This window comes from Panthera tigris, chromosome E3 (assembly GCF_018350195.1).
Source record: "Panthera tigris isolate Pti1 chromosome E3, P.tigris_Pti1_mat1.1, whole genome shotgun sequence".
In the NCBI taxonomy this organism is placed as follows: Eukaryota; Metazoa; Chordata; class Mammalia; order Carnivora; family Felidae; genus Panthera; species Panthera tigris.
Window position 1 is genome coordinate 6,699,237 of NC_056675.1, and position 13,428 is coordinate 6,712,664.

The window sequence follows — 13,428 nt, forward strand, 5'->3', positions numbered from 1 at the left end:
AAGCTGAATTAAGAATCTTGGGTGCAAGCAGTATGTGTAGCAATTCCCAGTTGCCCTGGAGATAGACCTGCAGAAGATAACTGTGCAGAATAAGTGTCAGTTTGAGTTGCAGTTGGGTTGGAAAGTAAACAGTAAGTAGGAGAAGAAAGGTACATGGTCTGGTTAGCCCTGCCTTGTGGGAAGGTCTAGGGGAAAGAAGATGACATGGGATAAGTTAATTTGAGCCTCTTTGCTAGAGACAGGAAGAGAGTGTGCCTCTGGGCACTGCTTCTCCTGACTGCTGGGCTTACAAGAAACACCCAATAGATCCTGTTGACTGTGTATGTTGTACGCTGGTGCCCTGCTCAGATCCCCTTACCAAATTGGCCTGCCTGTCCCCCAGTTACTCTGAGTTTTAGCTACTGGGTGTTCACCACTCTCCTCCTTCTCCAGACACTCTGGAGAATTGTCCTCAGATGATGGGAGCTGCCTCGCTGGAGTTATCTGCCCTCCACACCCCCTAGTCAGTGGCATTAATATGGGGTCCAAAAGGCTGATTCACTAGGTCTCAGTGGGGGATGGGAGAACCCGTGGTTCAGTTTATGCTCCAGAACCCTCCCTTTGTGGGTCAGGCCAGACTTTATCTGAGACTACATCCATGTGTGAGTATCACAGGGCCTCATTAGTAGCATTTAAGGAGTCCCCTGCAAACAGAATCACAACTGAAGGTCCAGGTGTAAGACTTAATTGAGAATGAAAACTGCAGTGAAGACTATCGTTAATGTTTATTGAGGATTTACCATGTTCTAAACATCATGTGCTTTACGTGGATCATCTTGAATCCTCATATTAATGAGGTGGTTTTACTTAGCACCCTCATTTTACAGTTGGGAAAAAATGAAGTTTCGAATAGTTCATTCAGTTGCCCAAAGTCATGCAGCCAGTATGTGGCAGAACTAGCATTTGAACCCAGCCAGACCACTTTGCCTCCAAAAGCTAAGCTCGTAAGCACTAACCTGTATTAGGGCTTACATTATTAAACATCAAACATTACAAAGTGGTGAAACTCTGTTTTTGTTACCTGTGTGAAAAACTTTTGATCCAAGATAATGATAAAATCATAAAGTAAAAGAACCTTGAAAAATTGTGCTGGGTCCCATGCGATCATCAAACCCAACCTCCCACCTGATGGAGGAAGCCCCAGTTTTCTGGCACGTGTATGTAATAGGTGCTTAATAACTGTTAAACTGGAGGAGACATTGGCCTGGCAATTGGTTATCTAGTTTCTGCATGAAACCCTTTCAGTATTAGGGAGTTCATTGCCTCCTAAGGCAGGCTCTTACATTTTAAAACTACTCTGCTCACCAAAAATGTCTTTCTCAGCTGAAACTATATTGATCTATAGTCTTACAGCTTTCTCTCATTGCTCCTAGTTGCAAAAAAAAACAAAAACAAAAACACCCAAAAAACACAAAAAAACAAAACAAAAAATTTAAGACCTTATGATTTGAATGTTTGAAAAGTTTTTTGCTGTTACTCAGTCACCACATCCATCACAGCCTTCTCTTCCAAACCTCCAAACTCCTAAACAAAGTATTAGAGTTATACATTTTATTTCCTTAAGTTTGGACAATTTAGAGCAAGATTTGTTTACTTGAGGTGCTACTTCCTTGTCCTTTTTAACATTAAAATATTGGAAAGGACTAAGGCAAAAAAGGAACAGAACAGAATCTGTGTTCCAATTACACCAGTAAATGGGTGCTTGGAGCATGTTGTTTGAATTGTATAGAAGTGTTTGCTACGGTGCTGGGGCCAGAGTCGAAGCCTATGATTGATTCTATAAAAAATTTGTGTTGTTTTTACAAAAGTACCAGAACCATCTGAGTGAGTGCAACTAGGCCCCAGTCATTAGCTTGAGGTACTTTCCCTGCAGAAGGAGCTTGTGACCTGCACCTTACACCCAAGAGGCTAGATGCCCCATCGGTTTCCTATTTCTTTCTCATTGGCAAGGAAATGCTTCTAAACCTTAGTCTTTTCCCCACCCTGAGGAGGAAGCTAAATTCCCCTAGATGTGTAGAGGGCTCAGGGAGTCACCAAGACCACCGAGACCTCCACGAATCAGGGGGAGTGGGAGGGTGGGACTGTGAGGCACTTCCAGTGGGCTTCCGGGATGTGTAGGGGTCCTGAAGGCCTGGTGTTCTGCTCATGCTCTCGGAGCTCTGGTCTTCAGGTAGCAAAGGGGTCACGAGATGGCCCCAGCAGGATATGGAGAGAAGCGCCTCTTCCCCTGCCCCCACCCAGCCCAGCTTTGTGCTTTGACAAACCTAAACGATGGGATCTTCCAGGAAAGGCATTGGAAACAAAACATAAGACCTTAGCATTTTTCTGCCCTTGTACAGAATCCTAGAAAGACTTCACCAGTAAGTGCAGTTCTGGTGGCTTGGACCTAAGGAGAAAGATCATAACCTACAGAAGGTCCAGAAGAAGGAAACTACACAAACTGGGGGGGACCACAGATCTGAATCTGTCAGCTCACATGTAGTAGAACTAAAGAGATACTGGGGGTGCCTGGGTGGCTCAGTCGGCTGAGTGTCCGACTTCTGCTCAAGTCATGATCTCACAGTTCATGAGTTCGAGTCCCGCGTGGAGCTCTGTGCTGGCAGCTCAGAGCCTGGAGCCTGCTTCGGATTCTGTGTCTCCCTCTCTCTGCTCTGCTCTCCCCTGCTCACACTCTGTCTCTCTTTCAAAAATAAATAAAGATTAAAAAAATTAAAAGAACTAGGAGATACTATTCAAAATCAATGATACAGGGAGAAAAACTAAGGGTAATAAAGAAGTACCTACAGAGATACAGAAGATATAGCACATAAAAAATTATGTTTTGGAATTGATGTCAAGGACAGTTTTACCTCTTTACTTCTGTCTCTTGGTACCTCTGAGCATAATAAATCATGAGTTTGGTGCAGTATAGCAACTGTTCTATCCTTGGTGGGAAATAATACAAGTACAGTATGTATCACTGATTGTAAGTGTGACCAGGAGAAAATAGGACCGCATTAGCACAAACCAGTCACCGTCTAGATAAATTTTCAGCTTAATCCATTGGGGTTAAAATCTTGTTTCTAAAAGAAACACAAAAGTTACATTTGTTGTACATCTGAGGATGTGCTTCTTTCTGTGCTCAGTACCTTAGGAGGTATGCTGGTATACTCCAGCTGAGGTGACAAAATGCTGCAGACTGGGTGGCTTAAACAGAAATTTATTTTCTCACACTTCTGGAGGCTGGAAACTAGAGATCAGGGTGACAGCAGAGTTGGTCTACGGAGCCCTCTCTCTCCTTGGCTTGCTGACAGCTGTCTTCTTGCTGTGTCCTCATACAGCCTCTCCTTTGTGTGCGTGCACTCCTGGTAGCCCTTCCTCCTCTCACAGGGACATCAGTCCTATGGATGAGGGCCAACCCTATGACCTCATTTAACTTTTTTTTTTTTTTTTTTTTTAATTTTTTTTTTTCAACGTTTTTTATTTTATTTTTGGGACAGAGAGAGACAGAGCATGAACGGGGGAGGGGCAGAGAGAGAGGGAGACACAGAATCGGAAACGGGCTCCAGGCTCTGAGCCATCAGCCCAGAGCCTGATGCGGGGCTCGAACTCACGGACCGCGAGATCGTGACCTGGCTGAAGTCGGACGCTTAACCGACTGCGCCACCCAGGCGCCCCTGACCTCATTTAACTTTAATTACTCCCTTGAAGGCCTCTTCTCCAAATGCAGTACAGTCCTCATCTGACAGATGAAGACGTGGAGGCACAGAGATATGTGACCGTGACTTGTTATCTCTGAAATGGAGCCTGGAGCCCGGGGTCTCCTAAATCCTAGCCTAGATAGTGCTCTACACTACAGTGAGAGAAAAGGTCTGCTTCTGATGTTTTCATAGCTTTCTAATTATCTTTCTGGCAGCAAGTTATGTAAACTTCACTCCCCATTTCAACATCTTCCTAGATAAATATGGGTGACTGGGATGTGGAAACTTGTTTTCCCAAAGTGGTCAATGCAATTCCAAATTGTCCCTGGTTAAATGGTGCTGGTGAGATACATGTATTAGTTATATCATCATGAGGAGACACAAAGGAAGCAGGTATTTGATCCAGAAGCGGCAGGATTTTAGATAGACTCCTCCTAACCTGCCACGGCCCACAAGGATGGTGCTGTTGTAAACTTGTATCTTGGAATTTGGCCAAAGGCCACTTGTCACTAATCAAAAGCCAGAGACCTTGATTGTAGGCAGGAGAAACCACACAAAGCAATCCTTACGGACAAAGAGAGAAGACTTGGGTCTCTCCTGTCCCTTACTCAATTTGGATTCTATCACAAGGCCACCCTGCTGCCAGACTTTACCACCAACCCCTAAAACTCACCCTATACTGAAGTGGGCGAACTCACGGTTTAAGCTGTTCTCAGTGTAACTCACTGAAATTTTGCATGACTACCTGTTGATTACTTTGCAGTTTTCAAATCTATCAGACACTTGTTGCTTCTCTCTGCTTCCTTTTTACACAATAGCTTGAAACCTTGTTAGTTTTTTAACTGTTGGTGGTACCCTGTCACCTGGTTTTGCTGTCCTAGTTTTTAAGGAGGGATTTGGGAAAGTCAAAAACTATGCCCCATCACGGTCTTCTCTCTTGTGTCCCTTTGAAAGCAAGCGATACTTTCACCAAAATATCCTGACAGAGCGCCGTACATATGTATCTCATTGGCTAGAATTATAACACATGGCCATGCTTTAAAAAAAAAAAACAAAACAGTTTGAGAATGGTGTTAAACTACGATTAGTATCAAAGAGTCACTTCCTGGAATTAGAGCAAAAAAGGAAGAGCACATAAGCACAGAGAGATGGAGAAACTGAACCTGAATGGGGCTCTGCCTGAAAGGAAGAAGCAAGGCAGCAGTGGTGGACAGGGGCACAGATCTGAGTAGAAGACTATGTACTAAGAGGGTTTTCAAAACTTACAGTAATCCCCAGAAAAACATTTCACATCATTATTCTGGATACACAGTCACATAACCCCTGTAACAGAAACAAGTTTCATGAAATGATACTACACAGAAAATGAAATGTACATTCCAAATATAATTTTATTAATAAATACCATCTACCAAAGAAACCCTTAAAAAGTACAAAAACCACATTTCATAGCACTTTTCATTAAGTGCATCTCATCACACTTAATGCGATGGGTGTGCTTGCCTGTTCATAAGTTCATTCCAGTCAGGAACACATGAGGATAGGGCTACACGCATGTCAGGTGCACTGTTGAGCCTATTTCTTTTCTTTGTTTTTAATCGTGTCAAGATGGAAAATCCTAATTCACACAAATAGGTAGTTGTGAACGGTAATAGCAGCAATATGCTCTTTCTACTTAGCAGTGGAAATTCATCTTTAATTTTAATCCAGAATGCTGATAGACTTAATGTCTTATAATAATTCCTCAGTGTGAAGGATGAACTGAGCTGCAATAATTCATTCTCTTCTTCGGGCACCAAGTTTAACTCAATGATTGATTCTGGGGTTTGAAATACAAAGGGATCTTTCATCCAAATATTTTCCTTTATTGATTCAAATTTCTCTTCTGGGAAGTAATGATGAAAGGTTTGAGACAAAGAAGTGAGATGCATCAATATCTCTGATTTTATTTCTTTTAAGCAGTCTTCATTAATAACGTTCTCTTCAATATGCTGCAACAGTGTTGGGAACATATAGTAGCTAGGGCGATTGCTTTTAAGTCTTGCTTGCCACAACAATAATGTCTTTTGGAATCCTAGAATACATTCAAGATACTGAAATATATCATTGTTCTTCCCCGGTACTTTCAAATGTAATTCATTAAGAATGCCAAAAATATCACTCAAATATGCCAATTTTGTTACCCATAGGTCATCTTCAAGAATATTTGCCAAATGAGATTGCTTTTCAATGAGAAAAATGTAAATCTCATTCCTGAGTTCATATACTCTGCTCAATACTTTTCCTTGAGACAGCCAACGAACTTCTGTATGAAACAGTAAATGGGTATGGTTAACTCCAATCTCTGAACAAAATATTTCGAGAAGTCGGCTGTTTAAGGATCTTCCTTTAATAAAATTAACAATTTTCACTGCGTTTTTCAATACATCCATTAGACCTGGTGGAATTCCTTTGGACACCAAAGCTTCTTGATGAATAAAACAATGATTCCAAAGAGCCTTGTTATGTGTTACTTCTAACAATTTTTCAATAACCCTGCTATGTTTCCCAGTCATATTTGCTGCTCCATCACTTGAAATTCCTTTACAATTTTTCCAGTTCAATTTATATTGACCAACAATGCACTTTTCTAATTCGGTAAATAAATCTAATCCCGTTATAAGTGAATTTAAACTTAAACAACACAACAGGTCCTCTATAAAATCACCTTGCCACACATACCTGACATAAATCAAGAGTGTTGGGCAATTTGCAACATCCATGCTCTCGTCAAGTTGGATTGCAAAATCTATACCAGACTGCAGCCGTGTAATAAGCATTGCCTCTAAATGTTTTGCAATTGTACAGATTCGACGAGATATTGTATTATCACTAAGAGGTATAGTTCTTAATTTATCAGCTGATTTATCATCAAAAATTGTACGTACCATATCCATACATGCTGGAAGAATAATTTTTTCAGCAGCCGTGTGAGCCATTTTCTCTTTTGCCACTCGATAGGCAACCAAATATGATGATAATAAGGCTCTCTCATTCATGGTTGTGGACCGACTAATAAATTGTGGGGATAATTCTATGCTATTTCTTCCCCTTTGAAAATGGCCTTCCTCATCCGCCTCCACTTTCACTATCACTATGCCTTCCACCTCCTGGGTGGCCTGTGGAGACAAATCTGCGGTATCCCTTGATTCAGCAGTCATTGTTCAGGTTCGAAGAACTGGCTCACTTGATCCAAATAAGGTCCTAGATGTTTTATGAGGCCAGTTTTTGCTATCCTGCTGAGCAGAAAAAATTTAAAATAGCAGTATGAAAAAGTAACATTGTATTGCCATGCTGCTAACATCTCATCCAAGTAGCATGAAGACAATTCACTAAATCCGATGGCATGCCACAGTAGATGCCGAATAACTGCCATTCATGTTAGCTGTGTGTAGGCAGATTCAGTACATCACATTATTTTATGTATACAGCCCATTTAATACCCACGGGAACCTTATGAAAGATACCAGTACCCCTATTTTAAGAAGCTGAGAAAGATTAATGTGCTAACAACACAGTGAAGTAGATTCACTACTCAAACCCAAGTCTGAAGCCCAGGGTCCTGTGCTGCCACACTGCCACCTAGTCACTATAAAAAAAGCTATCTGGGGGCGACTGGGTGGCTCAGTCAGTTAAGCGTCCGACTTCGGCTCAGGTCATGATTTCATGGTTCGTGGATTTGAGCCCCGTTTTGGGCTCTGTGCTGACAGCTCAGAGCCTGGAGTCTGTTTTGGATTCTGTGCCTCCCCCTCTCTCTGCCCCTCCCCTATTTGTGCTCTGTCTCTCTCAAAAATAATTAAAAAACATTTTTTTTAAAAAAAAAGCAATCTGGTCACTCTTAAAGTGACCATCCAAGTATGGTGGACAGGATTACCCACTGGGGCACAGAGGAAAAAAAAAAATTAAAACATGTATTTATATTTTAAAAATACTGAAACCCATTGAGCCTTTCCTGATAGCCCCATTTTTTGGTCCCCATCTCATAACACTTACATTGTTAGCACTTGTGTTGCTGTTCTTATCTTCACCTTCCAACTATTAAATTTTCTTTCATTTCTCTCCATTTTTAGTGATAGATCTGAAAATTCCATCTGTCTCTGCCATTTAAAGATGAGGGAAAAGGCATCTTGGTCTTTGCCATCTGGGTCAAAGTTCCAAAAGCAGGGACGGGGGAAAGCACACGTTCCTAGACATGTTCCCTTCTGGTGGAAGTATGAATCAAAATGAAGTGAAACTCCAAGAAGGGAAACTCAAAGATAGAGGGCTGAGGTCAGGAACAGAGTCACTCCTCCCTTGAACAGACCTGCATCGAGTGGTAGTGCTCATATTCTGGGCAGAGCAACAGAAAGACTGGGTTTTATTTTACATTTCTTGAATGATCCCAGCACCTAGTCCTCTTTCGACTTTAGACTCACTGAATTGTCTCCATTTCTAGTTTGATAGATGTAATTTTTTGATAGCTTTTACCCTGAAATTTAATTTGTAATGCTTTCATGCCTTATCTCACCTAAACTGCCCCTCAAGAGTAGACTTGTCTTTTGCTGTCATCGTTGCCCTTCAGTCACTTTATGTAGTTCCTTGCAACCCGTAGACATTTAAAATATATGTTTGAATACAATGTCAATTTTGTGTTCATTTGTAGAAAGTTCAACAAATTCATTTTAGGCCTGGTATTTCAACACTTGGAAGGGCATGCCATTTATAAATTAAGAGACTGTGAAGTTATTTGTAAAACATCTGAGTAAGAATGGGAGGAATATTATAACAGTACAACCTTAAGGTACATAAATAAATTATGCGTCTATGGGTAAGTTACTTATATATCCCCCAGCAAACAGTAAGGTTTCATTGATCTGCTTTCCACATATTCTCCACAACTTGGGTTGACTGCATAGGATCTCTTCAACACTGATCTCTAAGTGTTTCCTTTGGTCCTCTGACACCTTCTCCAATAATGTAAGTATCTTTCTGGTGGCAGTGTGGGAAATGGAGATGGGGCATTAGGTTTGGCCCAGCTGGATTTTTCAGTTAAATTCATTTATCAATGAATTTACAAGTTGGAAGGGCCCTTTGAGATAATTTAGTTAATTTTACGTAGGAAAAAATGAATGAACCCCACTTGGTGGGGTTTTATTCAAAATCATCCTAATCGGTGTCAGACACAGCACTGGAAATGGCCTTCTAGTAGCCCAAAACATTTTCCACTGCATCCTCACGACCCCCTTCATTACCACTTCAAGTCAAGCACAATTACCTCCCACAACTGAAAAATCCACCTGATGTCTAAAATCATACATTTAAAATTCATAAAGTTCAGGGGAGCCTGGGTGACTCATTTCAGTGTCTGACTCTTGGTTTCCGCTCAGGTCATTTTACACTTCTTCAGTTTGGGACCCACATTTGGGCTCTGCGCTGTCAGTGCGTGGGCATTGTCAGTGCAGAGCCTGCTTGGGATTCTCGCTCCTCCTCTGTGCCCTCCCCCACTGGTGCTGTCTCCGTCTCTCTCAAAATAAATACACTATAAAAAAATTAATAAAGCTCAGAAACTGCAAGGGAAAAGAGTGAGGTGTGTGTAATCTTTCCTACTGCATCCAAATAACTTTACTCACTAGGTTTCAAACACTAATTACCACCATTAATGGTGGTGGGCTTGGAGGTGAGCAAGTGATCTGCACACATTTACGAAGCTTAACACATTGGTAAAAACCCGCGGTGCTTGATAGCTTCCAGTCTTCCTCATTTTACATTCAGGATGTCTAGGAATGAGGGTGGGGGTGGGGAAGCCCTCACCACAAGAAATGCAAATACGGACAACTGGGGAAACAGAGAAATTGGCCTCGGATCCTGTCTTCCACTATCCCCTGGGGTGAAAACCAAGGAAAGAAGGCCCAGGAAGAGCCCTCAGCGGACTGCCTCTTCCCGGTCCCAGAGGCATCTCAACCTAGCCCGGAAAACAAAACGCATGCCTTTTCCGCTTGGATCCAGAGCTGTCTCTGCAGAGAGAGACGGCGCTCCCTACGGACGAGTCGGAACACAGGGCAGGGACATGGACCCTCCACCCCGTCGGGGGGCGGTGATGGCGAGAGGAGTCGCGGAACACAGCTGTACACATCCACCTCTGTCCCCACCCGTCCACCCTGGCCGGACCCACGTCTCACCGTGAACCCCGGAGACGTCTGGGGGTGCTGGGGCAGAAAAGGGAGGTGACTCTTGGGGGGAGGTGGCGAAGGGCGGCGCACTTGGACCCACACCCTCTGCTCGTCACAACCTTGATTGCGCGCACATCTGTGAGTCCCACAGAAGCCGGAAGTGCGTCAACACCTTTCAGAAGAGGGGTCCTCTCTAGGAACGCGGGAGGACTGTGGCCTTGTTCCCCACTGACGGCATTGTCCGGCTTTGGGGATCTCTCCCCTTAGCTCAGCTTTTCGCAGCCTGGTGAAGGGGGCTTAAGTTTCCTTTGCTACCATTCTTCTCAGATACTTATGTTTCTCCTTTTTGTTACTGATGGCAATAATCCTAAGAATTCTAGTTATTAAACCATACGACTACTTAGTGATTTTGTGTGTCAGAGGAACTGAAACAAAAATGTAGAAAGAAATATCAAAGTGAAGTCAAGAATGAATGGTTTCACAAAACCAAAGTCGTTGCTTCTCTGGAGACCGTGATTACGTACTGTCATTTGAATGGGTAGTAGTTTCAAAAATTTCATCTATGGGCAATAGACATTCTTTCCAGTACTAGACAGTTAAGATTCTGAGCTTGGCTAAAACTACCAGGGAGTTTTCGGCGTAATAATAATGGAATTGCTACAGTTCATCGAATTTTTTAAATTAAAATTTTAAAATGTTTATTTATTTTGAAAGACAGAGAAAGTGCACACGTGCGAGCAGGGGAGGGGCAGAGAGGAAGACAGAATTCCAAGCAGACTCTGCACTACCAGTGCTGAGCCAAACACGGGGCTGGAACTCACCAACCATGAGATCATGACCTAAGCCGAAATCGAGTCCAAGATGCTTAACCACCTGAAGTCACCCAGGCATCCCCAGTAAGTCGAATTTTGCTGTCAAAATGTTATCACAATAATTATGGCTTTTACCATTACTTTAAGAGTAGATCAAGATACCTCACCTTTTATAAAACTGTAACTGAGACCTTGAAAGACTGGCACACTCTAAATTCCAAGACAAGTCTGAGCACAACGGAAGACCCACAAAAGGAATAGCCACATGCTACAGAGGGTACCAATGACTAGGTGATACTCTGAGTAACCTTCCAAGCCCTAAATAATATCCCATTCTCTTTGATCTTGCTGATATTGTCAGTTTTCTTTCTACTTTCCCATGACTCTTCAATAAACCACTCGAGTAAATCTTTGCTCCTTCATCACTGACTGGCTCACTCAACTACGGTCCTCCTTAAAGACCTCTTGGTCCTAGAACTTCTACATACTTCCTCAAGTCTCCTTCCAGTGTTCCAAGTTGTCTCTAAGAGCCATTACATGGTTATACATTGTTTTTCTTCTTTGTCTAAACCCTGCCCTCTCCCCTTTGCCCCCAAGCCCCATTCCTACACTAAAGTACTTACAGGGTTCAGGAAGATAGGCTACTGAATGCAGACAGCTGGGTATGTTTTTGTATTTATGTAGTGTGTGTGGCAGGGACTGTGGGGGCCTTTATAATTACTCCATTCGTTGCCTACTGATCTACTGGCACAAGGAACTCAAAGTCGCCTGGCTTCCAGTTCACTGGAACATTTAATATATCTTCTAGAAATGTTCTTCCTGAGAATCAGAACCATAACCCAGAAGACTCTAGGTTTGAAGATAGGAAGCACAAATTCCACCAGTGAGTTACTGAATATTATAGTAATAGGGGCCACTCCTGTTTCAACCTGTTGGTTTCTATACCCAAGTAGTCTTTCTATTGGAGACACAACACCATATATGTTATTGGTTCAATGCATATCATTGCATATACTGTACCCTGGAGGACAGCTCCCCAATTTTCCAAGGTGTAATTTAGCTGTGTCTTCAACATGCCATTCCATAGTTCTATCAGGCTAGCTGCTTCTGGGTGATGAGTAAGAACCATGAATTCTGTGATTACAAGTTCATTGTCAGACCTCCTTGACTATAAACTGGATTCCTTGATTTAAGGTAGGTCTAACGGATAAGGCATTCTACAAACCCTCAGATGATGGTGCCTATGGAGACAAAGCAGTCTGGGAAGACAAACCCATATTTAGAACATGTATCAGTTCTACTGTAATATTTTACTTCTTTTGTATCTATTCATGCCTACTGTAATGGTGGACATATGGGAAAAATTAATAAAGTGCTTGACCCTTGGGAACCCTAGTAATAGGGGCGCCTGGGTGGCTTATTTGGTTAAGTGTCTGACTTCGGCCCAGGTCATGATCTCACAGTCCGTGGGTTCGAACCCCACATCAAGCTCTGTGCTGACAGCTCGGAGACTGAACCCTGCTTTGGATTCTGTGTTTCCCTTTCCCTCTGACCCTCCCCCACTCATGCTCTGTCTCTCTCTCTCTCTCTCTTTCAAAAAAAAAATAAACATTAACAAAAAAGTAACATAGTGTAAGATAAAAATTACAAATTTTGTAAGTTGGTTAATTGTTGCCACCTCTGTCATCTGAAGAACTGCTGAAAGAAAATTTTGCTCAAAAGCAAAATAATAGTCTTAAAAAAATTTTTTTTAAGTTTGAGAGAGAGCATGAGCAGGGAAGGGGCAGAGAGGGAGAGAATCCCAAGCAGGCTCTGTACTGTCAGTGCAGAGCCTGACATGAGGTCAAACTCACAAATCTTGAGATCATGACCTTAACCAAAACCAAGAGTTGGACGCTTAACTGACTGAGTCACCCAGGCACCCTGCAAAATAATAGTCTTACCACTCTTTTTTAGGGATTGATGCCTACGGGAGAGAAATGGACTTCTAAGAGAGTGCCTCTTATTGTCCTCTTACTGGAGCAAACTGCCTGAGTCAGCTAAAACTCAAGACACAAATGCACCGCTGCCATAATTTGCTAATAAGGTACAACTTGTGGGGAAATGGCAACTCAGGAAAGAACTCCAAACTTATAGCTATCCTAGAATATTAGAAGAGATGTTAATGAAAAGGAGAAATAATGTGTCATCTATTTTCCCAAGGACCTCAACAGGAACAACAGGTATCACTAGGGAGTATATTTCTGTTCAACGCAAGAAGTTTCTAACTTGCTGTACAGCAAGCCATTGACTAAGCAGTGCATCTTCTGTGATGCTGACTCCCTTGCACCGGATACCGTAGACTAGAGAGATTGTGTCACAGTAGAAAGTTGCATTAGATCAATGACACTCAAAAAGGAAAGAAAGGGTAAGCAGATCAGAACATCCCAGAGACTGATGTAATTTGAAAAAGCATATACGATGCCACACTTTTTTGTGTGTGGATTTTCTTATATTTAATTTGAAATGTCAAATATCACTAAAGGATAATACTTGATTTGTAATCTTAAAGAAGTAATATCTGAAGACCCTTGCGAATCCCCTTTTTAATTCTTTAAGAGCCTTGCCAGGGGCACCTGGGTAACTCAATCGGTTAAGTATCAGACTCCTGCTTTCAGCTCAGGTCATGATCTCAGGGTTCATGAGATGGAGCCGTGAGATGATGAGCTC

General features: G+C 42.2%; 1 protein-coding gene across 5 annotated transcripts in view; it reads right to left on the reverse strand.

The window, feature by feature from the left end:
- Positions 1 to 10,635, reverse strand: part of ZNF394 (zinc finger protein 394) — a 57,155-nt gene extending 46,520 nt beyond the window's left edge. For 2 of the 5 annotated variants that reach the window (XR_006212570.1, XR_006212569.1), the window contains exons 1-4: positions 9,917 to 10,635; positions 7,752 to 8,087; positions 6,647 to 6,994; positions 4,986 to 5,042 (exon numbers count right to left, since the gene is read on the reverse strand). The gene's annotated coding sequence lies outside the window, so the exon portion shown is untranslated. Of the gene's footprint in view, positions 1 to 2,945; positions 3,420 to 4,985; positions 5,043 to 6,646; positions 6,998 to 7,751; positions 8,088 to 9,916 lie in introns of those variants that run through there. The other 3 variants (XR_006212571.1, XR_006212567.1, XR_006212568.1) reach the window with 3 other exon arrangements.
- Between the last annotated feature and the right edge of the window lie 2,793 nt (positions 10,636 to 13,428).